This window comes from Lutjanus erythropterus, chromosome 19 (genome assembly GCF_056507025.1).
Source record: "Lutjanus erythropterus isolate fLutEry1 chromosome 19, fLutEry1.hap2, whole genome shotgun sequence".
In the NCBI taxonomy this organism is placed as follows: Eukaryota; Metazoa; Chordata; class Actinopteri; order Lutjaniformes; family Lutjanidae; genus Lutjanus; species Lutjanus erythropterus.
Window position 1 is genome coordinate 30155382 of NC_139335.1, and position 26453 is coordinate 30181834.

Below are 26453 nucleotides of genomic sequence, written 5' to 3' on the forward strand. Positions count from 1 at the left end.
AGACATAACTTCAAACGTGACACTTTTTGGGAGATGCACTTGTTGTCTTGCCAAAAGAAAGATCTACAGCAGTCCCTGAACCTCCTCAAGTCTTATTGTCACTGAGGGACGCCCTAAAAACTTGGTATTTCATCCAGCGGTGGTGGCATACATCCTGAGGCATGCACTGTGTTGTGTGCCTAATGCGCGTTCTTGTCAGCGCACTTTGGGTGATCTCGTCTCATCTCCGGCTAAACTGTAACATAAAAATTTGTTTATTAACCTAATCTTTGTCTTAACCCCAACTGTGTTTTTTAATCAAAGCCACAGTGTAATTTAGTCACAGTTTCAGTTTTATATTCCTAATTGTAGACGAACCACCCAGAGCCTGTAACTAACATAACTCTCGCAAGCAGGGATATCACAACACCAGAAACATAGCAGTCAGAACCAATACTAATGAATTTCCATGTTTCTCAATACCCGATTTGATACCACAGAAAAAGACAAAGATGAAAATGAAATGAGCCACTGTTATTTTTTCCACCTGAAATAAAAACTCTTCAGAGCTTCTAGGATGAAAGACTGAGGGGAAGATTTACTGACTCCGCCACAAATCACTGTCAGGGGAGCATCTTGCCATGTCTGGAAAGTAATGCAAAAGTGATTTCTGCTCAGATACTAAGTCTGTTGCTTTTCCTCTTTCTCTCCCTTGTTTTTCCTTCATATTCTAACAGTTACTTTTAACAGAACAGTGGTACAATCTGTAGGTCTGTACTTGTAACCTGCTGCACTGTGTAGGAGAGGAATAGAGTCCACATTTAATCTGTTTCGTCGCGCTTGGAGCACCGATCAGCTGAGCTGACAGCGCACTGGATGCGCTGCTGTGTGCGCCGTTGCATTGTGTGTGTTTCAGAGGGGGAGAGGAAGGTAGAAGGAGGACTACTACATGCAATTTTTCTCATTAATACTTACTTGGACCCGTCGTAACCCCTGGTATTTTCTAGAAAGTTTTAGACCAGCCCACCACGTGGGCAAACTGGGTCAGTCCACGCGTCACTACTTTGTTTTGTCACAATCTTACTCATGTAGTTGTTATTGTTCAGTGCTAGTAGGCGCTCTTCTCCTTCCTCTGACATTTAACAGCAGACTACAGCACTTGTAAGCATTTATGCTGTTCCTGTCATGTCCAGAAGAATTGCATCTCCAGTACTTCCAGGATTGGAAAAAAACGAGTACCATCCTCTTTTTCAAAATTCTGGCAACAACTTCATGACGATGCATCAGTTCTTGTGTCTCAAGAGCTAATAACCATCTGCAGTACACACCAGTAAAGAAAAAGAGCAAATGAAGTATGACGAGGGATGTAAAAGTGTAAAGTAGCCTTCAGAGGGCCCGCAAACGCCAGCTGATGAATTCTCCAAGTGGTATGTGTGCAAGTGTGTGAACGTGTGTGCATGAGAAAGAGAGCCAGAAACACAGAAGCAGCAAACATGTCTGATTGTTGTTGTGTACATTTATATTTGTATATTTAAATCCGCCTGCATACACACACACACACACACACACACACACACACACACACACACACACACACACACACACACTGTATTGTTGGTTTAAGCTGGCTGTAAGAGCAGACAAGTCCTCAGTGTTTATAGAAAGATTTAATGGACTCCTAATTGGTAGTTCCACACTGGCCCTGTGGGTTGTTACTAACGACACACTCACTGACAACTGCTATGACACTTCTGCGTGTGTGTGTGCGTGTGTGCATGTAGGTGTGTATGTGCAAGCCTTCACTGCCACTTCACATTGCTATCATACTAAGCTGGGGGCTATATTTTACATTCAACTCAAAAATATGTGAATAGCATTGCCATGTAGTGTGTGTGTCAGTATGTGTATACACAATTCAAGCATACATGGGCTCATGTTCACATACTAACTTATAGTGCATAGCATATTTTTGTGTTTCTGCATGCCACAACAAACACAAATAACTAAAATACATTCCCACAAACTAATCTTACTCCACAGTATGCTGCGTGGTTCGCTCCATCCATTCAATCCACAACTAAAGCGCTTAGTTGAGGTTGGAGTAAGAGGGGCGTTATTAGTATGTTTGCATGAACGGATGTGTGTGTGTATGTTTTCTATGTATGTGTTTGTGTTCTGTGCATGTGTTTGGCTGATCACTGAGGAGAGTGGGGAATCCTATTAACACCTACAGTATCTGCAGAAAAACACATGGCAGGTCAAGCATAGCCTCAGCCTGTCTAAATATAGACAGAAGCTCCAATGAGAGATGCAGAGACAGAAAGAGAGACATGGAGGTGGAAAGGAAAATTGGCAGGAGAGAGGCAGAGGTGTAGACAGAGAGAAAAAAGTGAGAAAATAAGAGAGAGATAAGAGAGAGGCGGAGAGGCAAAAGACAAAGAGTATGTCTGCACTAAAGGCCCCTGAACACTGACGATAACAGTCATCATTGCATGTTAGACTGTGTGAGATGGTCTATTAAAATCCTGGTTGCAATCTGCTAACTTTAAAACAGTTGATGAATGAAGGTCGGATGTACTGCAGGATGCTAAATAGACCCTCTGCCAAGCCCTGTCCTCCTTAGTTACTGCTGCTGCTAGGGTTGTGACAATAACCGCATTACCGCAAAACTGCTGTCACATGATGCCAAATGCAGAGATGAGGTCATTACCGTCATCAGCGCAAATTTTAGTTTGGGTCAGTCTCATGTTGAGATCAGCGCATCCATCTTTTAACACTTTTTTGGATCAGCGCTGTCACACACAGCATCTGATTGGTCGACAGACTCAACCCAAGGCATCTTGGGATTGCCTATGGGCAGTTATCAATATGCTAACAACAACGACAGCTGTTTTCAATATGAAAAAATACATAAATAAAGTATGGAAGACATTCAGTTTTGGATTTATCATGGATTTATTTAATCACATCTCTAAGAAGACACAGCTCTACAAGGCTGGATTACAAAACTGTACAAAGCCAGGCCACTATCACCCCAGGAAGAGAGACGAAACAAGAGCTAAGCTGACCCGGCTTACACTAGACACTTTACACAAGACAGCCCGAGAGAGATGCGTCGCCGTCTGCCCACCTTAATTCTGAACACGTCACACATCCTCCTCCTCCTCCAATCACCCACAAAACAAAAAGCAAATCACTGGTGTCTAACAAGTTTGGCTGGTGGTAAAATTACAGCAGCTAATAAACTAGCATTGGTTAGCCAGACAGGCTAACATTCACAGTTTACATAAAAGCAGACGTGCGCTTTCATAGAGCTGTTAATTTTTGACAGCTCTTCCAAGCACGAGTGTAAGCAAGAGCTATAATGACACTAAGCTAAGCTGTGAAAATCAAGCTAACATTTGTGCTATTCTGAGTGACTAGCTAACGTCGCTAATGGTTATCTAAGACACTGGTGAATACTGTTTTTACTAAGAAAGGAACAGTTAATACTGTTAATAATATGCAAAAATCTAATGGTGAAAAACGAACTAACAACCTAAACATAAAAGCATTGTAAGATGATTGGTTAGAGGAAAAGGTAGCATTACTGTAGAGCTGACAGTGATTAACCAATGACTGTAAAGAAAGCTGGACAATGGAGATGGAGTGACTAGGGTTGGAGCTGTATCAAGTTTGTGCCCATAATGTCAGCTGACTCAATCACTGAGCTCAGCTGTCAAATAAAACCAAACTGATGAGATCAATGAACACTTGAGCAAACATTAACGTGATAAGAACTACCTGTAATGACAGAAATTGTCTTCAGAAAAAAATTATTTGACATGTTCTGATGCTTTTGCTTGGCCCATGTGACATCTATTAACAATGGGAGGCAGGATATATGACTTGTACTGCAGCCTTCCACCAGGGGGCGACCAAGATGCTCTGGCTTCACTTTTAGAGAGCTGTGACCCTGTCCATTTCTAAGATACGTCATTGTGGTAAACAGACGAAGAAGAAGAAGAGACAATATACGTACCCAGCATTTCATTGTCATTTGGATACACATACAGCCGAGAGAGAAATGCAGCTTTGTGTTTAGGACAGCACAACTTTTCCACTGAAGATGTCTTGGATCTTTGAAGCATGCTGGCATGCTGACATTACTCTGGGCCCAGACACACTTGTGCTTGGAATGCTGTGTCAGACATTTAAACAAAGTTTATCCTAGTTGTATCTGTCCCATTTCTCAGCAGATGTTGGCCGCAGTTTTACAGCTTCACAGACAAAAGAGGACAAAGAAAAAGAGATTTTGCTGAAAATTACATGAAAAAGCTACTGTGGACGCATGTGGTTTTGACATGTAAACAGCCTTTTCAAAGTTGGGTGGCTCGGTGTGTACATCAGCAAAGTGAGGAGGGACAAGGACGGAGAGATGGGAAAGACAAAGAAATAAAAATATAAAAAACACCATGAGTGATGGGAGCCAGACATAAGAGGAAAATACGAAGATGGAGAGATAGAGACGAGACAGACAGCAAGAGAGAGAGGATAATTACTCACTTTGTCTGGCTGCTATTTTCATCTATGACAATGTAGCACAATAACCCACCCTAACACGCACACACACACGCGCACACACACACACACACACACACACAGAGGAAGCTCAGAGGAAAATGAAACCCTTTTCATCTTCACTATGGATAATCCTGTGCTATTAGCACTGCTGGGAAAGATGGAAAAGAAGAGAGAGGGAGAGGGATGACTGATCCACCAGAAAACACTTATTTTCTCAGCAACCTCTGTCCCACTTTTCATCAAACTTCTTCGCTGTCATGATATCGTCACGGAGCTGTCACACGCTGCATTTGTACACCAGCTGTCCAATCAAACACGTCTGAATGCAACCGCACCCACGCTGTCTCCGTGACAACAAAAGACATCATATTAGTGCAAGGATTCTTCAATGATTTCTCTCTCCCTTAATGGGCTGCCTCCAGACCTTCTTCCCATGGCGCTGTGAGCTCAAACAGCATCAGCTGTAGCCGACAGCACCATGTCAGGCCGCAGTGTGGTGCTGTGGATTTCTCCTGGGAAACAGAGCCTCCTGCTCATGTCCACGTTCATTCGCCACTCCACCCATGGTGACTTTAGCTTGGCTTTACCTCCTGCTGGTGGTATATGCAGATTACCCTTTCCTGAGGAACTGGCCGCCAACAGGGAACCAGCCCCCGTCTGATTTGTGCACCTAATTCTGAACCCCTCTGAGCCTTTCCACTACAAATAAATTTGTTCAGAACCTGAACCACTGATTCCCAGCTCACCTTGGGAACCAAAGTCGTCAGGTCGTGGAAATGCAAGCTGGTTTCTATCAATAGCTACCAAGAATCTTGTTCAAGAACCTTAACTAATATGATGGAAAGGTGCCTGATGTAGAGTTGGGTGATATGTTAAAATTTTCCAAACAACCACCATCAGGCCATCAATCGGCGATTGACGATATCTTCGACCCCCCATCCATCCTCTCGGGTCTCAGCGGAGAGATGTGCGCAAGCGGAGAATTCACTATTTTATGCATGCTGCGTTCGTTCACTATGTCCAGTAAACAAAATAAACTTGCAGTGTGTCAAGAAATTAAATATTCTCACACTTTTTAAAAGGAGAAATACAAAGTTTCTCTCTTTTACCGAACTAAGACGAATTGGCTCATGAAATTCTCGTAAAATTCACTTCATTCAAACTCGACAGAAAAACGTAAAACTTACCAAAACCATTTTTGTTGGCCTGTCCACTCTTCCAACAACCACCGACTCTGGTTTGGTCGAATTAAATCCTTAATTCACTGCATGAAAAGAGTCAGTAATTCTGCAGGGCATTTACCTGTCACTCCTCACCCACCTCAGCGCACTCATGGTCAGTTGAGTGGGTGTGTACTGTGCCACTGGGTGAGAGCGAGGCACAGGGCAACAGCTGTCACTCTGCAGACTATTACATCAATGAAATAAAATGACAAATATTATATTTATATTTATATATATTTGCCAGTAGACGATATATTCGCTCATTTATGGATCCAAAAATTCATGGCCAAACCCAAAACAGTCCTGGAAATTTACTTCCTGAAACCAAATCAGATCTGTCTTTTGAAAGCTGGGACCCAGACCCTTGCAGAACCAACAAATGTCAAACCCAACTAAGCCAGGACACACAGACCCAATCAACACAAACTTCACAGTTAATTGTTTTTAACAAGTTAACATTCATTTACAAGCTGTTGAAACTAAAGAAAGTTGGTAAAATACATCCAGGTTGTCCCTTCCATCCCTTCCTCTTTGCTGACTGAAACATCGTGGCTAATCCATTCGTTAATCCATCTCATTGATGGATAACAACGCGACTTGTTCAAAATCTTCTTTGCAGTTCTGTTGCATCAAGCACAATAAAGATAGCTTCCACTGTTTGAACAATGATAACAATTGCTCGTGTTTTGCTCATCAGCTGCTAATGTTAGCAATGCAAATTTGTAACAATCTGTGTTCTAGTGTGTCTGACCTTTTACCTCCCGAGCAGGGACACTCACTCACACAGGTCATTCAGCACCACCTTGCTACCGCAATTGCACCTTGCAGTTTGTTTGCAATTGCCAAATGTTGCAAGTTACAATACACACACAGGAACACACACACACAGAGCACTATCATGATCAGCGTCATCTGCTTACGGCTGGGTCTTCATGGATTAACTCAGGTGTTACACATTATGTCAAACAGACCTGACACCTGGAAATAGAATGGGAACTGACCCAGATCCAACTAACGGTATAAACCGTGGACCTGAACCCGTACAGGTCCCCGATCAGGTCTTGTGTCGACCCATGAAGAAATCAGCCTAAAATGGATCATGTATTGGCTCAGCGTTGGACTCGCGTCGTGTGTTCCACTAATTCAAATAATTGATTTTACTGTCATGACTTAATAAAAGACATCTATACCAACCCTATTGTCAGTGCAGTCATGTAACCTGCTAGAGTGTGTTTTCCAGACGTCTGCCCCGCTTATTGCTCAACTCATGTTTATCTTAAAACAGCAGACAGGTGGCCATATGAATACACATATGGGTTTTGTTGCCTGTAATCATTCTTCCTGTTTATACTGACTATTAAGAGCTCGCACCCTAAAGGTGCCCACCCATGATCAACGGTAAAACCAACCAGGTGGAAGCACTACCCTTGGTGTGGTGCACCACTTAAAACCACCACTGACCACTACGCTCAGAGTTATCTAACTTTGACCTTGTTTGTCGCTGACCTTCCAAAACACAACCAATGAGGTAACGGCTGATGGAGCCAGAAGTGACACATGGGGAGGTGGCGAGTCATGAAAGAAAAACTCATTCTGTGTTTGAGAGTACTCCAAATTCTAACATTATAACACAACATTAAAAAAAGATAAGATCTTTTCCTGGAGACATCCCAGATAGCAATTTTCGCAGATGGTTTGTGACATAGAACCATCTGGAAAGTTGTCCTTAGAAACTGTTTGGAAAAAGGCGGACACTTTCAAAGAAACACTTGGCAGGTTATTGGATGAACCATCTTTCTATCACATCTACCATGGGCTAAGTTCAGCCAATCAGATCAAACGCTTGCTGAAGCCAGTTGGAAGAAGAGTGAAAACATCTTTTCCATGGAGAAAAGCCTTCAGGGTCGTTCTTTCCTCTTCTTTCAATGAAGAAATACTCTCCAGTTCTGATATAACTGATGCTATCACAGCATCTACGCTAACTTCTTCAGGACCCACCATTGTTTGTTCATGACAAGTTGCTTCCACGGACTTCTGATACAGACACAAATGGATAACTTGGCAAGATGGTTCTTTTTCTTACGTGAGAATCCATCTTGCAAGTTGCCTCACAAGGTAAAGGAAAAGTAATGCATGGGGAAATGTCAGCAGTCAGATGAGACATTTGGGCATTCAATCATTCTTTAGTATGAAGCCTACCTGTTTGCTCATGTTGTAATTTGCTGTTGAGCTAAATACTTCCTCTGTATTCACCTATTGTATTCATAAATCCAGCATAATACACATTTTAACAGTATTCATTTATACAAATACTATTCTCTCTCTACTTTGCCATTTCATTTTACTGTGTTAAGCTACTGAAACTCAACACTTCATATGTAGATGTTTCACATTTAAATACTTCTTATTTCTCAAAGGTCATTACCATTCTCATTAGTTGGTTTTTAATGTGAAACATTTGCAGCATTTGCCGAGTTTCACTGACAGCAGCTTAATATTGAAAAATTAGCAAAGTAGTAGTGATTAAAATTATCTAATGAATGAAAACAGCATATTTCTGCTAAAAAAAAAAAAGCAGCAGATTGATGAGTAAGACTTGACTCATGACATTCACTGTTCTTTATTTACCATGTGAACTAATCAGATAACTGCATCTGCTCACAATGTTTCTGACAAAGAAACCTTTGCCTTTATTTGAGACTCTTCCATGAGCTGAATATGGTTTTATCTGAGAATGTATAATACTTGAAAAATGCAATAATCCTTTGATACCCAGAACGTCCACATTCCTCCAGCATGACTCAAACAGGCCAGCTTTCTGTCCATATTGCTGCGCATATACTAGAGACAGTGAAGAACACACTCTGTGCATAGTAATGCAGAAAGGGTAATACATATAGAAATAGCAATTAGCAGTGGGATCATGTGTAGGTGTTAGCATTAAGCTTCAAACAGCAGGTTCATTGCAGGGCCAGCGCACAATCGCTGCCTGCCGCTCCACCTCTCTGCTGTCTCTTCTGTTCTGTCTGTCTGCCTCTCCCTCTGTCATGTCTCATCTTTTCTTAGCCCTCCATCCCCCCCCCCTTAGCCTCCTTCTCTCCCATCTGTCTCTGTCTCTGCCCATCATTACCTTGCTCTTTTTGCATCTCTTTGACTTTTACCTCTTCTCCTCGCTCATGATCCTCTTTGCTCTCCTGCCATGTTTCTTTCTCTGTTTTGCATCCCTGCTCTCGCTCTTGAAATAATTATACACCATGTGAGGTCTGCTGTATGCCAACACCCACACAGGGCAAATGCAATCACACACAAACACACACACACACACACACGTACAGCAAGTTGGAAGGCCAATGTGTGCTGACTTTGAGATCACCTACAGTAGGGAAAACCTGGCATTGCTAATGTCCACCAGGAATTTGTTATCGCACCAAAAAGAACAAAAAAACAAGAAGAAAGCACAATGTGACCCAAACAATCTGGTGCACTGATATTAGCTGAGTAAATGTCAGTGCACAGGGTTCAGCTCTGTCATAGCGGGAGGCAGAAAGTCCAGATGACAGTATCATCAACCAGAACATGTTGCCAACTTGCAAATCTGATCACAGTTCATATTCATCACTGTCTTCCAGACTTTCAACGAATGACTGACTAAATGAATGCATGAATGAATGAATTAATGAAATAGAAGAGTGCGCTCATTAGAGTGTAATTCCCAACCAGGCAACAGATGGTGAAGCACCTACTGCAAAGCCACTAGAGCAGTGATTTGCAAAGTTCCGTCAGCATTAACATGACCCCAGTATACGCTGTCTTGACCCAAAACAAGATTTCAAAATGAAGCAGCTGTTGATCGTTTGCAGCCCCTGGTGGCCAGTTAAGAAGAGTGAGAAGGCAGCTGGTCGTATTAAAACAGAGTAGCTCTGTAACAATCAATTGATTATTGATGGATTATTAAATTAATTGTGGCTTACAGCCACATCACGCTGAGCACGCCCGATATTGCCTGATCCTGGCAGCCAAGAAGGGTTGGGCCTGGTTAGTACTTGGATGGGTGAATGCCTGGGAATACCAGGTGCTGTAAGTTTGAGCATTGTTGCCTCACAGTAAGAAGGTCCTGAGTTCAAATCCCCCAGCCGGCTGGGGCGCTGGGTAGTTTGTGGCTGGGGCAGAGAGTGTGCATGTTCTCCTCGTGTCCACATGGGTTCTCTCTGGGTAGTCCGGCTTCCTCCCACAGTCCAAAGACATGCACTAATTAGATTAATCGGTGACTCTAAATTGCCCGTAGGTGTGAATGTGAGTGTGAGTGGTTGTCTGTCTCCATGTGTCACCCTGTGATGAACTGGCGACTTGTCCAGGGTGAACCCCGCCTCTCACCCAATGTCAGCTGGGATAGACTCCAGGCCCCCTGCGACCCGTCAAGGATAAGCGGTTACAGACAATGAATGAATAAATGAATCACCAACTATTTTGATAATGGATTAATCTGTTTGAGCAGTCTGTTAAGGAAAAAGGTCAAAATTCTCTCATTTCAGCTGCTTAAATGTGAGCACTTTTTGGTTTCTTTACTCCTCTATGACAGTAAACTGAAGATCTTTGTGTCGTGAGTAAAACAAGACATTTGGAGGACATCATCTTAGGCTTGGGGTAACACTGATCATCATTTTTCACTATTTCTGGATATTTTAAAACACACACAAGTTACAAGTTACAGTTTAAATCCATGTCTGTCTTTGAAGGACTTTAACATGGAACTTGCCACTGTATTGATAGGCAACTTTGAAAGCATTTAATAAAAGGTATTAAGTGTATTTTTTGGCAAAATGGAAGTTCTCTCTATACATGTGAGATTCCAGTGAATAATTTCCAGGTAGAAGGATGCCGTCTTCACTGAGAGACCATTCTTCCAGAGGACAGAGGACTGATAGAGAGCTGAATAGTATGATGTCATGGTGAAGTTGATATTTTGACCTTTTGGGAATAAAATGTCATCACCACATCATTTTATTCTATTAGATATTTGTCTGTAACTTCATCATAATTGGTGCATGAAAATCTTAATTTATGGCCAAAAATCTGTTCAGTGCGGTGGCCTGTCTGTGACTGTGACCTTGACATTTGACCTTTGACCACCAAATTTTAAATCAGTTCATCTTTTAGTCAAAGTGAATGGGAGGACCTGAAACTATAATGTCTCCGGCCATAAAAAATAAAGGCATAAAAGTCATTAAAAAAAAAAAGTTTTTCAAGAAGTCTGAGTCACAGAGGTCCTTCAGCACACAGTCATGAATGTGTACAAAAGAATTAGGCTGATTAGTCCAGCAGTATTTCAGATTAGCCCCTGACAAAATGCAGTCCAGTCATCATGTATGCTCACTCTCTTGCACACACAGAAGTGATTACGTGATGATCCTCAGAAGTGCAGCACCCTTCTGCCAGCAAATAAACTAAGCATTAATAGTAATATCTGAAAAACAGAAATAGTCTACTGCCAGAAACACCAGAATCAGATCAACAACAAACTCTAACCTGGGATAATTCACCCATTTGTAACTGAGTCACATCTCGTGTTAACAGTGAAACACTAAACTCCATGTTCACTGCAGCAGTACAGCCTCCGTGATCTACACCAGTCATTATCACAGACTGGGTTGTGACCCATAGGTGGGTCACCGGAGTTTTTATTTGGGTCACAAAATAAATAAAAGACTGTGGAAGAAATTGTGCAGATTTCTAGATTTATATCTGCAGCACGGTTCTGTATTGCTGTCCTACTGAGAGGAAATAAAACAATGTGATGGCCTGTTAACTCAGCCTAAATGAATTTATTTCTCATTTATGGAGTATTTACCATGTGAATACATTTTCAATAACGTGTCAAGATGATATAAGGTGATGTGGAATTGGCAGTAAAAATGGTCAGGAATGTTTATCTATGCAGAAATCGACTCTTCCTGAGATTTAGTGATAAGGCCTATTGTGAATTGGGTTGTGAGGGTTTGTCATATTTAAAAAGTGGGTCCCCAGAAAAAAGTTTTGCAAACACTCATCTATACCAGCTGAAGTACTGTCACCACATTATTCTAACTTTATTTATATCACACCTTTCAAGTTATAAAACTATACAAAATATCAACAGTTACAACAAATGCGAGCAGTTTAGAAAAAATGTCTTAGATTAAAATGAGATTCAAGAGGACACTGAGATTCCCAGATGAGCCCAAATTAGTTAGCATTTAGAAACCTGCAACTAGCCAACCACAATATAAGATGCTAATGATAAAGAGGTTAAAGTGTTAAGGTGGTGTTATTCTACATTTTTCTTATTCTTAACAAATCCCACTGTGTCCAACTCTCAATATTTTCTGACTTTTCTACACTCAGGATCTAGAGAAACTACACATAGATATATAGTTTCTGAAACGTTATCCATGCTTGTCATTGCTTCCCAAAATAACACATATATTATAAGTTTCTAATCTGGTACCCTTATGCTCTCTCCGAGGTTTGTGGCTCATAGCATCATGCTACGTTGACTGTTGCTCCTGGCACACAACGGTCAAAATGGACCCCATTCAGACTTTGTCACTTCACACATGTGAGGCAGATCGGATAGCTTATTGGTCCTATCTGCATTGGAAACTTTCTTCCAAGCAATATAGCCGTATTTGCACTGCATAGTATGGCTCGACTCAACATTCACTTTTGGTAAGACATACATTTTTACTACTCCATTTTTCACTGCATATAGAGCTTTAGAGAGAATTCCTTTCAATGTAGGCAGGGGATGCCATGTGAAACTGCCTGATATCATTTTTGATGCGACAATACAATAACCCACTTCTCTTCCAGCAGTTCAGCATCAACACACAGCAGCTTTACTTTGGGCTTGAGAAACAGCAGCTCTAACAAACTGTTAACACTGTACACAACAGATGGTTTGTTACACAGAACCATCTGGGAAATGATCTTTAGAAACCATTTGGAAAAGGGCAGGCAATTTGAAAAAACACTTGGCAGGCGATTGGATGAACCATCTGTCTGTCATATCTGACACTGGCTAACTTCAACCAGTGAGATCAACAAACCTTATGGCAAAGTAGTAGAGTTACCCTGTGAAGCAGCTGGATTCACGACATCGCAAGATCACGCAAGAATCCTTCTGTTCTGTGTAACAAACCATCTGGTGTGTCAGGTTACTACCAACGGAGCCAGTTGGTAAATCAAACTCTTGTCAAAGCTAATCGGGATCACTTGATCTCATGGTCTCGCAGTCAAACGAATCCAGTCTCACTCTCTGCTGTTTTGTCTCTTGCACAACCTCACAATCACTTTGCACTTAAAAAGGAGCTGCACAGCTATTTTAACATAGGATATTGAAGGGATGGTGTTCTTGACACATGCACTTCATCAGTAGAGCACAGCATGGTTTTGGGGGTGGTCGAGTGAATGAAAAAAAACTGCATTCATTATTAATGGCATCTTTGCTATTTAAAAACACCAGGTTTGTTCCATCACTTAATCCCCTCTGAGAAATCAGAGGTTAGCTTGCTTTGAACCTTGACTGAGGTGATACCAAAAAAAGTATCAGGTACCAGGTATTATCCACAATGAAAAACAATAAGGAGCAGAGAGAGTCGAACCGAGAAAGGCATACCATGTAGTGGCAATGTGGCTTATGAATGGCGGAGTACCACAAGGATCATTACTTGGTCCACTTCAGCTCTATTTATGTTGCTTTTAAGACTTTTAAAGAAGATAAATAAAGAAAATAATAATTAGTGACCATACTTTCGCAGACAATACAGAATTGACCATGGTCCCACTGACACAGTCAGGGCATTAAATAAATTCATGACTGGATGTGCAAGAATAACAGACAATACTGACTTGATCTGATTGGTGCCCACAATGAAACAAAGAAAGTCAATTCACACCTTAAAGAGTAACTTAAAACCAGGCTACAGAGCAGTATTTGACTGCCTCCCTGGTTGAAAGTTTCAGGGCTGTTTCACCTCTGACCACAGCCAGCATCTGCCACAGTAGTAGATAATTTTCTCATGCTGACTGACACTAATCCCTGTGCTATCTTCTAGATCCAACAGAGGTCCTTACCTGCCTCCCCGGCTGAGTGCTGACTCTTTGCAGCTGCCTACAATCAGCACTCCCCCAGCCCTGCTCAATCAGCTCGTCGGCCCGTGGGAGAACATCAGACCCTTCTCCACCATCAGTCTGCGCTCCACTATGATGACTTTGGCGCAGAGTTTTCTGCCAGAGTTTTTGTCTGAACTCAGTTCAGAGTGTTTTGCCGTATTTTTGGTTCCTGTCTGCTACTGCCCAAAGTAAAAGCTTTGAAGAGATACTGCCTTGTCCCCTGTCTTTTTCTGCACTTGAGCACTTCTCTGTCAGCACTGCAGTGTCACTGACGTGTGGGACTATTACATCTGTACATAAATACAGGAAGGGAGAGAAATTAAACAGTAAAACTATCACTGATATATTGCAAATTGGTGCCAAATTAAACTTTGGACGAAACTTTACAGACTTTAATAGTAAAATACATTTTCACCAAACACATTACACATGTTAGAAAATAGTGAAACCTGTGAAAATGTAGTTGAGGTTCATAGTTATACTATGAACTATGTACTGGATTGTGGAGTTAGACGGTTAGCAGACATGAAATCTTGCCTTGTTAACGCACTGGAGCACTAGATACATCTCCTAACATTATATAAGCTAGGGTATATTGGCATTAGCAGTGTAAGTGATGAGAACAGTGATTCTTCTCTGCCACAACCTGCTGACTCACTGATGACCACCCCATGAACTGAAAACCTCCCCATCAGTCACAAAAGTAGCAACTCTTTCAGTCCCAATCAGCCCAGCAGTCAGTGCTCACTTCAGTTCCAACAATTCAATATTGAAATAAATTAAAAGAAATAAACATTAGTTGATTGTCTTTTGAAGACACCGTCCTCTGGTTCTGGTGGCTCAAACATATCTGTACAAGTCCAGTAAGACTGCTGTCTTATTTATTCATCTTACAGGTCGTAGTAGCATTGAGACCGCAGGGCAGACAGTGTTTCAGAAGAGAGAAAACAGCCAATATTGTTTTTTACAATCTTGAATGTGTACTAATTTTTAGTGGTCAAATTACATCAGTCACAGCATGAACCTTTTTTCATCTGGAAAATATTGTTTAAGGACACAATGGTATTTATGTTAAACATGTAAGCCAGAGAATCAGTTTTATGCTGCCTTGAGTTGGGACAAAATAATGATTCTTAAGGACTCATTACAAAACTAAATTTTCCAGTCCGCTAATCAGTTCCTATGCTGATTTGACTCGCGTACATTTTTGCCCTCTAGCAGACTTGTGCGCCCCTCACTCCAATTACAGTTATGCTTCTTTGGCACACTATTTACTATGACATGTTATTTATGGTCACTCTATCATTTCTTCTAGCATCTGACATGTGCATGTGGGCAAAACAGTCCCAATTAACCTCTAAAAACTCCAGCTGGTGTGTTTAAATGTACCAGACCCCTCACTCATGGTGTCAACTAAAAAGTCTCTAAACCAGCACAAAGATGACAAGTACCAACATAAACCACCGTTTTGTGAACAAGTATATCACACACACTAACAAAAAGTAACAACTGCACATTAAAAACACTGACAAAATGTCACATTTGCATTTCTGAACATAAAATAGCCAACTTAAACTCGGCAATGCATTATGGGGATGATTCTCAGCGCTAGTATCTGCAGCTCATGTGAACTTCACAAGCTAGAATCCTACAGCGTCCCATGATGGTTAAAGGACGCCATGAACTCTAAAACAAGCTTCCCAGATGGTAGAAACACGGTCCGTCAACATTAACATTAATAATGGTAATAATAAAGAAAAAAGCTCTTTTTGTATTGCAGTGGATATCCTGAATAAGACAAAAATTAATATTATTTAAGTAATTAAAAGGAAAAGCATAAAATCTTTGTTTGAAGCTGGAAAAATGTTTTTGCATGAAAAATGACAATTATCAAAACAGTTTCCAAATGAAAGTGAAAAAAGCACATGATCTGTTTTGACCCGGCCTCTAAAAGAATCAGAATCGAGGTGCACATCGCTGAGCTACTCTTGCTTGTCACAGCTGATCGCTGCTCCGCTCCTCATGTCTTATCATCTCTGGGCGATGGTAAAAAGTATTCCCAATACACTTAACGTTCGTCTCGCACACACAATTATTTAGACACTAAATCAAAATATGATGGCACCCGCCACCTTTTGAGACGATGAAGTACATCTCCCTGTTAGCTGCTGATAGCTCTAGCGTGCAGCTTTTTCACTTTGTCTACATCATGTTAATTAACATTTAGATTTTTTTTTTGACGTGTATGAATCTTGTACGTCCGCATCGTGATTCATCTAAGAAACGAGTATTTCTCCACTAATAATCACTGGGACCAAACTATTGATCTGTCGTGTTTTCTTCAGATGAGCCGTCTAGGACACTTAAGTCTTGTGAGCCGTTTGTTCCTGGAGCAGCTGCTCGTCACTTTGCACACACACTTGGAACATTTGAACTTTTTTTGCATTTTTATCATCTCTCTCTCTCTCTCTCTCTCTCTCTCTCTCTCTCTCTCTCTCTCTCTCTCTCTCTCTCTCTCTCTCTCTGCTGGTTTAATGCTCGCTTTGCTTTCCTGAGCACAATGACTCTAATCCTCTCTCCATTCGTCTCGGCTCCTCTCCCTCACTCCCTCTCTCCTCTCATCTTCTTCCCTCCTTTTGATCTCTTCACTCCTCCCACTTTGTCTTTTCTCATACATATCTTCCTCCTCCTCTATCTCCGTCCATCTCCTTCCTCCACAGACACCAGACTTTTTGAATGAAGCTTTTTTGAATGTTTTTATTTTGTTAATACTTTCCCTTCACATTTCCTCTGTGTATATAGAATATATCATGTATACCATACCGACTGACATATTTTTACACATATTTCTACCCATTAACAGTGTTTTTTCCCTCTCCCATGGTAATATTTCAGTCTTATTCATCTCTCTGTTTTTCAATTAATTTTTTACCAGAAAGATTAAAAAGTGAACAGAACAGACAGAGAGGTGTGTGTGTGTGTATGCGTGCATATGAGGGGATGAAAGTAGCAGATTAAAACAAGTCTGAGGAGAAAATGAGGGAGGTAAAGGATGGAGGATGGGAAGAAGAGGAGGATGAAAAGGAGAAAAGAGCTGGAGGAGGGCTGGAGACATAGAAATAGATGCACAAGCCTCTGGCGCATATGTGTGTGTGTGTTTGTGTGTGTTTGTTTCAGGTCTTATCTGCATTTATTTAGCTTAAGTGGAACAGCCGAGTGGAACGGTTATGTATGTACGCTCACACACACACATCGAGTCACACACACTGTAAACAGGAGCAGCTCGCGGCGGAAGGAAATAATCTGGAGAAAGAGAGTTTGCCATTGAATAATTCACTCTTCACGTTTTTGTTGAATTTTAATAATTGAAGATTAATTGATGATCAGGATTTACGGTCTTCAGTAGACGTGCATGCAAATGAAGCCTTGTAAGAGTTTTAGCTCAGAAATTCCTGTCACTAAAATATTAGAGAGAAGCTTGGAGTAAATGGGCTTCAGTGATGTAGTTTGCTTTCCCATTTCAAGCTCAGGAGAAACAACAGCATTAACTAACAAATTAGCACTATCTTAATAATGTAAATTTTATTTATTTTACCTTACCTACCTTGTTTAACCAGGCAAGTCATTAAGAACAAATGCTCATTTAAAGTGGCAGCCTGGCAAACAGCCTCAGGAGGACAGGGGATAGGGACTGAAGACAGCAAGACACACAACAAGCATTACATAAAAGACATACAGTCTGAAACAGAGCCACGGACAGGTGGTTAACAGACGGCACACAATACAACAATAAAAACAAAAGATGCGTACACCTGCAGTAAGACAGGCATGCAAGGTAACAACAGTAGACAACAGACACAGTAACAATAGCAGAATGTCCTCCAAATATATCTTCTTGCATTTTGCATTCAGATTTAAGGACTGCACTATAAAAATATTAAAGGAAAGCTCATGTAACATTATCAAGTAGACAACATTTGTGTGTGGGGCCCATGCAGGTGGTAAATGGGCTGATACCAGGGCCCTGTATGGGATTACTCACGGGTTCCATAGTGGCCCCATGCCAACTGCCCACATTTCCTGCAGGATTACACTTGGTGCGAGGGGGGGCCCTACTGGGCAACATACACAAGACCCATTTAGCTCCCAGTTTTAGAGGAATAGTTCACCCAGAAATTAAATTTCAGTCGTTATTGACTCGCCATCATGCCCATTAAGAGTCAGGTTTAGTTTTTTAGTCCACAAAACACTGCTGGAGTTTCACAGGAAAACAGCGTTGCACAATCTCCCAAGCAATGGAAGTGAATGGCGACCAGTTTTCCGACATAAAAAAACATAAAAAATTAATTTTCATTTTTGGGTGAACTATCCCTTTAGGCTCTATGTGAGTACTACATGGGGACAACATGGGCTGATATATGGGTGGGTTTATCCACAAAATCAATGTGGGCCCCATGTCATGGTTGTGGATGGACTGATGTCAGCAGTCCACCACCTAAAACATCCTAAATGTTTGTTAGGAACACTAGATCACGTAATCAAACGGTTTATTCTTCTTCTGTTAAGTTAAACCCAGACAGTGAAGAGTGTTTAGTGAAGAGGTGAGTGAATCCAGCTTCTGAATAACCAGCTGATCTGCAGTGACGAGAGCAGCTCTCTGTGGTAAAGTCAGGCGAACGGGAACAACGGAGATGGAGGGAAACTGGTTCCAGCCAGGTTTTGGAAATGATAACTGGATTTTCAGAGGACAGTCAGTCTGTTGTGCAACTGCAGAGCAGAGTGACACGGGCACCAGATGTGTGAACGAGAATACGGTGCCTTTTCCACAAACTCTTTTCTTGATCCTGCTTCTGTACACTTATGTTGCAGCTAACAATGTCGATCCTTTTTCATCTTTGCCAGTGACAAATTTCAGACATTCTTCACCTTCTCTTTTCTAAAAAACGTTTTAATCCTCCTATCAACTTCATTTGTCGACTCCATCTTCTAGTTAACTAACTAAATCCCAGGACCCACATTTTATTTTTTGACCGCCCACTCACAGACGAGTTAAACCCATATGATCCCACAAGATTTGGGTGCCACAGGACCCCAATTAGAACTGCAAAATGAATGGATTAATTGATTATTATTCTATTGTTAAATTAGCTACCAACTACTTTGACAATCAACGAATTGGTTTGATTGTCAGATTAATCGACAGTGAAAATGATCTTTAGTCACAGTCCTAACCACAATCCCAGTGCAGTTCTCTACTGTACACAACAAAGATGGCAGCCTAATCTATTCCACTGAACAAAGCTGACATATCTGCAAGTGGAGTATCAATGTCTGTGCCTATATTGCCTGACAGATAAAACCCCGGGCAAAACAACAACACTGGAACACTGCAGCTCTGTGAGAGCTCTGTAACTGCTGAAGGCGATTCAGATGTTGATGAGCAGCATCAACATTTAGACCTGCCAGAAAGCTTTTAATAAAATGTGACATGTTATCGAATTGATAAAGACAGCAGGTAAAAATGAAGGAAGTAAAAGTCCTGTCTGCTTCACGTAACGCCTATCAGTTCTACTTTCCTTATTAATAATATTTATTATTAAAAACAATGAAAAATAGACAATTGGAACAATTAATTCAATTTTCTAATATTGTATTTTTTGTTCACCAGATCACTGTATAAGATTTTGGAGTTGCTTTCCTAGATAGAAGAATTGGAGCGGTCATTTTTCATCTTTTTTTCCCCTCAAAATGAACGTTTGGCATGATTATCTTGTGAGGCAGCTGGATTTGCGAGATCACGAGCAAACAATGTTGGCTCCTGAAGAGGTTAGCGTGGATACTGTGATATCATCAGTTATATCAGAACTGGAGAGTTTCTTTATTGAAAGAAGAGCAAAGAAAGGCACTGAAGGCTTTTGTCCGTGGAAAATATATTTTTGCTCTTCTCCCAGCTGGCTTCAGCAAGAGTTTGATCTGATTGGTTGAAGTTAGCCTGGGTGAGATTCATTCAATCTCCTGCCAAGTGTTTTTGAAAGTGCCTGCCCTTTTCTAAACAGTTTCTAAGGACGACTTCCCAGATGGTTCTGTGTAACAAACCATGTCAGATTACACTGATGAGGAAGACTCTTTGTTTATGTAAATATACATCATATAGCTTGAACATTAAATATAGCTATTTTCACATATTGCCAGGACCAAAAAGGTAAATGCACTAGCCTGTGTAGCTAACAGTGTGTCCATCTTCTTCATAAACACACAGAGACGAAGCTGCTACACAGATTTAAATAAGAAACAATGTCAGAGTGTAGAAGTTAGACTACTATTACATGTTTTTATTTTTCATTTTAATCTGTGGCTTCATCTCTACATCTTTATGAAGTAGATGGACAAACTGCATAACAAGGCTAGCACATTTAGCTTTGTCATCCTGGGAAATACATGAAAATCACTATATACAGTGCTCAAGCTATATGTTGTATATTTATATTTATTGGTAAATATTTATATTTACTTACATGAACAGAGTCTTCCTCATTAGTTGATGCTTCTGTGCATTTAGGGGTAAAATACGTCAAGACTCACCTACGACAGCATATGATCCATGAATGCAGCCGTGTTTAGAGCCCGCCCCCCTGAGGCTGCCCAAGACACTGATAGGAGTGAATTTTTCAATTTCCCATTTTTCTATCCAACATTTCTCAAATAGAAAATCAGGAAAACACCTCCAGAATCTTAATTACACAATGATCTGGTGAGCGAAAAATACAATTTTATAAAACTGAATTCAACTTTTCATTTTTTACATGGAAAACTGAACTGATAAATGATCCTGTCTCTAATAAAAGCCTGTTTCAAAAGAATAAGTTCACTGTTCTTTTGAGTCCTGTTCATGTGGACGTGTCCCTGCTTATGCTGCTCTCGCCTGTTCATAGTTTTGGCAGTGTGGTTATGATCTGATTATTTGAGGTGAATTTTAATACATGGCTTGCGGGGAGGTAAAAAACGGTACATTGTTACCTTGGTAACAGGTCAACCACCCCTCAGCAGCCCGGTTGCTCTGGTCACCCTGACACACACAGAGGCCAGGAGAGAGAGATCGGGGGGCGGACGTCAGAGCTGGTAATGACAGAAATAAGAGGAAGATGAAAGATGACAGGTGTAATCAAGAAAGAGAGGTGGGGAAATGGAAGGAGAGAAAAGTGGAAGAGAGCAGTTAAGACAATAAGAGGAGGAAGAGGTGATGAAGAGCAGGAAAAGAGAAGAACTAAGTGAGGAGAAAGGAGATAACAAGGGGGAGAAGAGCGTGTGATGGTAAGAAGAGGAGACAGGCTTTTCAGTCCTCCTACATGCCCATCACTCTCTCACACACACACACACACACACACACACACACACGCACACACACGCACACACACGCACACACACACACACACACACACACACACACACACAGAGCCGCAGAAGCTCAGTATTTTTCTGATCTGCTCTCACATAACAGCACATCTCTCTCTCTCTCTTGCTCGTTCTCCGTCTACAAACATCCAATCACATGGCTCGCTTTCCCATCCCCTCATCTCTTCCCCTCTCTCTCTCTATAAGAAAAATCATCACCCCCCCCCCATCTCCTCACTCTCTTCTCCTCAGGCTCTGTCTGGACCTCTCTCTCTCTCTGTGGCACCTCACACACTGTGCAGCCTGAAGCCACTTTGAAGTGCTCTGTGGTGGCTCCTTTCTTCACACACAGGCCAGTACTTTGACACTTGAAATGGGTGCTCAGTCTAGTACTTGTACTTCTTATTGTTTACTGCCAGAGGTGTGGACTCGAGTCACGTGACTTGGACTCAAGTTAGGCTCAAGTCACAACATTGACGACTTTAGATTCAACTTTACAAAATCAAAAAAGACTTGACTCGTGACTTCAGACATCAGCCTTTCAACTTCAACTTCAACATGCTTGATATCTTCCCCCACACCCAAAAATTAAAAAGTCTGTTATTTAAAAAGAGTGAATCCATGAATCAATAAATTTCCCTTCATTTCCTGAATCGACTGACAATAAGACCACAGCTGCAATGATTAATTGATTATTAAATTAATCGCCAATTATTTTGATAATCGATTAATCGGTCTGAATATTTTTTTTACTAAAAAAAAGTCAAGATTCTCTGATTATAGCTTCTTATTATATTTTCTGTGTTTTTCCTGGTTTGGACTTTGGAAAACACAGATCAATATCTTTGACACTGTATGGACCAAACAGCTACTTGATTAATCGAGAAAATAATCAAAAGATTAATCAATAATGAAAGAAATTGTTGCAGGAGAAAAGAGGTCCAAACATGCATGTTTTTTATTTCTTCACTATTATTATGATTAGAATTACTTTATTTCTTTAATAAAATATTGTCCTCAGAGGAAAAATCCTCACTTTTTTTCAGCTCAGTCTATATAATGACTAAATGTTGCGCGATATTCATGTTTTTGTATTAAGACAGCAGGATGATTTACATCAGTTTCACTCAGTTTACATCAGTGAGGACGTTTTAGACCACAGCAGACAGCAAAGTGGACACTGACACACACTGAGGAGGTGAAGAAGGAGAGGCAGCTCTGGAGGACACACGTCAGACTCGCGGTCTGAGCGGTACCTGAGTGAAATCGGAGCGGGACGAAGCGGGAGATAAGGCAGTGCTCCATCTTTTTTTTAAAAAAAGACGCTCCATGCTCCATCCAATCCTCCCCTGCTCGCTCCTGCTCTGCTCTGCTCACCTGCTAACGATTTATCAAGAAAATAATCCAGATTAATGAATAATGAAAATAATTGTTACAGGGCCTATTTTTCACAGGACAAGATTGTGACAGGATTAATTAATTGATTAATTTATAAAATAACTGACAGATTAATCGACACGGAAAATAATCACTGCAGCTCTAGTTAATGCTATTCATTCTCAGCAGGTTGACACTTTATTCCCAAGATCCACTTTGTGTGAGCCAGTCTGACAGCATCCAGTCAAGTAATAATACGTCACCGAGCTCCAGTTCAATGACCCCAAACATCATTTCATTCACATATAAAAAGTACAAGTGGTGGACAAAAAACACACAGATCGAAAATTACAGACAGAGACGTGACAACTTCCAACTTTGTTCAACATTTGAAGTTGCACAAAGAACAGTAGATCAAAGCTCTGTTGTTTAAATGGTGTAACACTGGGTGAAGAGTACTGACTTGTTTGGGACTCAAAAAGTTTATGTGGAACTTGCCTTTTTTTGACTTGGGACTTGAGACGTACTTGTCACTGGCAAAACAACGACAACTGACGAAATTTCTTCAAACTTGACACAAATGCTCACTTGGACTCAAAGATGAACTGATTACATTTTGAGCGTCAAAGGTCACAGCGTCTAAACACATTTTTGGCCATTACGCACAAATTCATATGTTAATTATGACAAAATTAAAGACAAATATATAATAGGATAAAATGACGAGGTGATAACATTAACACATCATACTGTTCAGCTCTCTATCAGTCCTCTGTCCTCCTCTGTATAAATAGTCTTCAAGTGAAGACAGCATGTTTCTCACTGATAATTATTCAGTGGAATCACACATGTATAGTGAGAACTTCCATTTTGCTGAAAAATACAATTAATACCTTTTATTACATCCCTTTGAAATTACAGGTGAATATAGTGCATATTAAATTCCTTCAAAGTCTTTACCAAAGACATTATATGAGACAGACATGAATATAAACTGTAACTTGATTGGTTTGTGGAGACAAATAACTGTGAGGCAGTAATTCTATTTTTGACAATTCTGTTTTTCTGTTTTATTGACAGCTGACTTGTCACTTGTTTCAGGTATGGTGGGGTGATGGTCATGTTGGTGGAACTTCAAGCATGCAAATCTCCGCTGGTTGCGCCTGGCAGTTTTGGTGGTACTGCAGCAGGTGCTTCACCATCTGTTGCCCGGTGGGAGACCAGGACAGAAATAAAGAGTGAAACAAAGTTGAGTGAATATGATCTATGTAGGGGAAATAAACAAGGAAGACTTGAGTTTGGGAACCACGGCTTTACTATATCTGGTTTCATTCTACTATTTTCACTTTAGCTTTAAAGTCAGTGTAAACTGAAATCCAAAATAGTCCATGAAATTAAAGGTCTTCCAAAATGCATAATAGTAAGCATATAAAAAAGAAATCAGATTTAATCCAAATTCAAAATAATGGCATGTCAGTTTTCACACACTTTCCTGTATTTGGTCCATGTTAGTTGCTATGTGGATGCAACAAAACCTCTCTGCTCTCACTGCTGCAGCTGCTCTGTGAGTCTGAGCAACTCAACAGCATGGAGCTGAAGCCATTACATCACTTGTTTAACACAAGCAGTGATTTTAGCCCGCCCCAAATCAATATCAGTTTAAGTCTACACTATATTTATGTTGTCCCTGCTTTAAATTGCTGTAAGACAGACTTTTCTGATGGCAAACCAAAGGTGCTGTCTGTGCTCTTCACAGCTGCAAAACTCCATTGAAAAAAACAGTAATTTTCCCTTGCAAGACACAAGAGTTGTTGGTCTACCACTGCCTCGATCTGCAGCAAGTAATGTAAGTTCAGCCCCCAACAAACATTTTAAAATATCACAGTCACACCAAAGTCAAACAATGACACAAACTAATTAACAACCACAAACACAAAGTCCTACAACTCCTGTGTCCTGCGAGGTAAGAAGACCACAGACGGTGGCTTCAGTTTCCCATTGGAAAACAGAACTGAAGTACTGATTCAACGTTGTTGTTCAACCAAAAGTGAAAACATACAGGCTCTGAAATGTACTTAGTATAAAAGTAAAAAGTCATACTCTCAAGAACATTTCTACTGACTGTTTCTGTGAAAGCTGACTAAACCTCACTTTGCTCCACCATCGAGTCTTCCTCTCTTATCTGATGCACTTTATGTCTTTAATGTAATTTTCACATTGTTATATTTACGCAGTTTTTGTCTTTTTTTTTTTTTTGTCTTGTTACATCTTGTTATATCTTGCGTTGAGTTATCTTATTTTTTTTTCCGTCTTCTTACATCTATTTTGTCTTGCTACATTTCTGTTGTCTTTTGCATTATTTTTGTTTCATGTCTTTAACACCGTTTTCATCTTATGTCTTTTACTTTGTTTTCATTGGCTTACATATTTTTCATCTTTTTTGTCTTCTTACATCTTTTTTGTCTTCTTACATCTTAAGTTGATTTTGTCTTGTTATTACATTTTATGTTTTTACCGTGTCATTACATCTTTTATGTCATTTTCGTCTTATTACGCCTGTCATGCACGATATGCACCGATGGATACACCACCTCCTCTTTTCTATGTGTTATTGTACCATCCATTTAAGTTGGAATCTCGATGTTGGGTTGGTGGTGCGCAATGATACGAAATAAAAATAATCCAAAATGAATGAATGAAACTAGTAGAAATAACACCTATGTGTGTTAAAATAAGGGGAGTAAAACTTAAGGGTTGTCAGAAAAATAAATTATAAATAAAATAAATAAATAAAATAAAAATAAGTAAGTTAAGAATCGACTTAAGTACAGTAACAAAGTATTTGTACTTAGTTTCCACCTCCGTAAAACTCACATACACACGAACTAAACACATGACCCCCTCCAGACTTATTTCCTGGCAGAGATAATGAGAACATCACTGTGAGAGACGTGGGCAGTGATTCAGAGGGCTGAGTCCAGGGTAGCAAATGCTGGACCTGGCAGAAAAACCCCCACTCATTTTAACATCATAGTTTATTAATCAGGACAACAATGAAACATCAGACTGCTAACAGAAGCAAGTAATGCAGGTATTGTGTTGTGATTTTGTAAATGACAGGTACACTCATTAAGTCACTGAAATAAACATTTATCAACATTCGTGCTGCGTGCTGGCTCCGGCCTCTGCTGAGCTGCAACATTTCCAGGCTTTGTCAAGATTATTTCTTTACACTTGGCTTCACTTCCTAACACTCCCACTATACACACACGCACACACACACACACACAAGGCTCCATCCTGCCCCGCTGGCTACCTCCCTCCTCTCCTCCCTCCTTTCTTTCTGTCGTTCTCCATCTTTATTCCCCTTCACTCCTCTTCAATCTCATTTCCTTTCCTCCTCCTCTTTTCTCTCCACCTCCCCTGTCACCACGGCTGCTTTTACAAACATTGATAAGCTGCACACACACACACACACACACAGAGAGAGAGAGAGAGAAATAGAAGCATACAGTAAGTAGAGGCAGATATAATGACTGAATGAAAGAAGGAGAGGTGGACTGAGCTTGGCCGGTGGGTTGGCACAGATACAGCAAATGTAGAGTAGGGCAGTCTGACAGGAAGGCATGTGCACGCGCACACACACATACGCACACACACACACACACACACACACACACACACACACGTGTGCATCCAAGAGGAATGGTGTGTGTATACAAATGTATGCATGTGTGTGTTTGCCCGTCAGCAGTGTGGACGGATGTT

At 40.7% G+C, this 26453-nt stretch overlaps 1 protein-coding gene across 2 annotated transcripts in view; it reads right to left on the bottom strand.

Moving 5' to 3' along the window:
* LOC146310086 (junction plakoglobin a-like) overlaps positions 1-26453 on the bottom strand; it is a 146402-nt gene that overhangs the window by 99158 nt on the left and 20791 nt on the right. Inside the window, exon 1 of one of the 2 annotated variants that reach the window (XM_084743687.1) lies at positions 20934-21002. The exons of the other annotated variant lie outside the window; for it this stretch is intronic. The gene's annotated coding sequence lies outside the window, so the exon portion shown is untranslated. Of the gene's footprint in view, positions 1-20933; positions 21003-26453 lie in introns of those variants that run through there. 2 annotated transcript variants of the gene reach the window in all.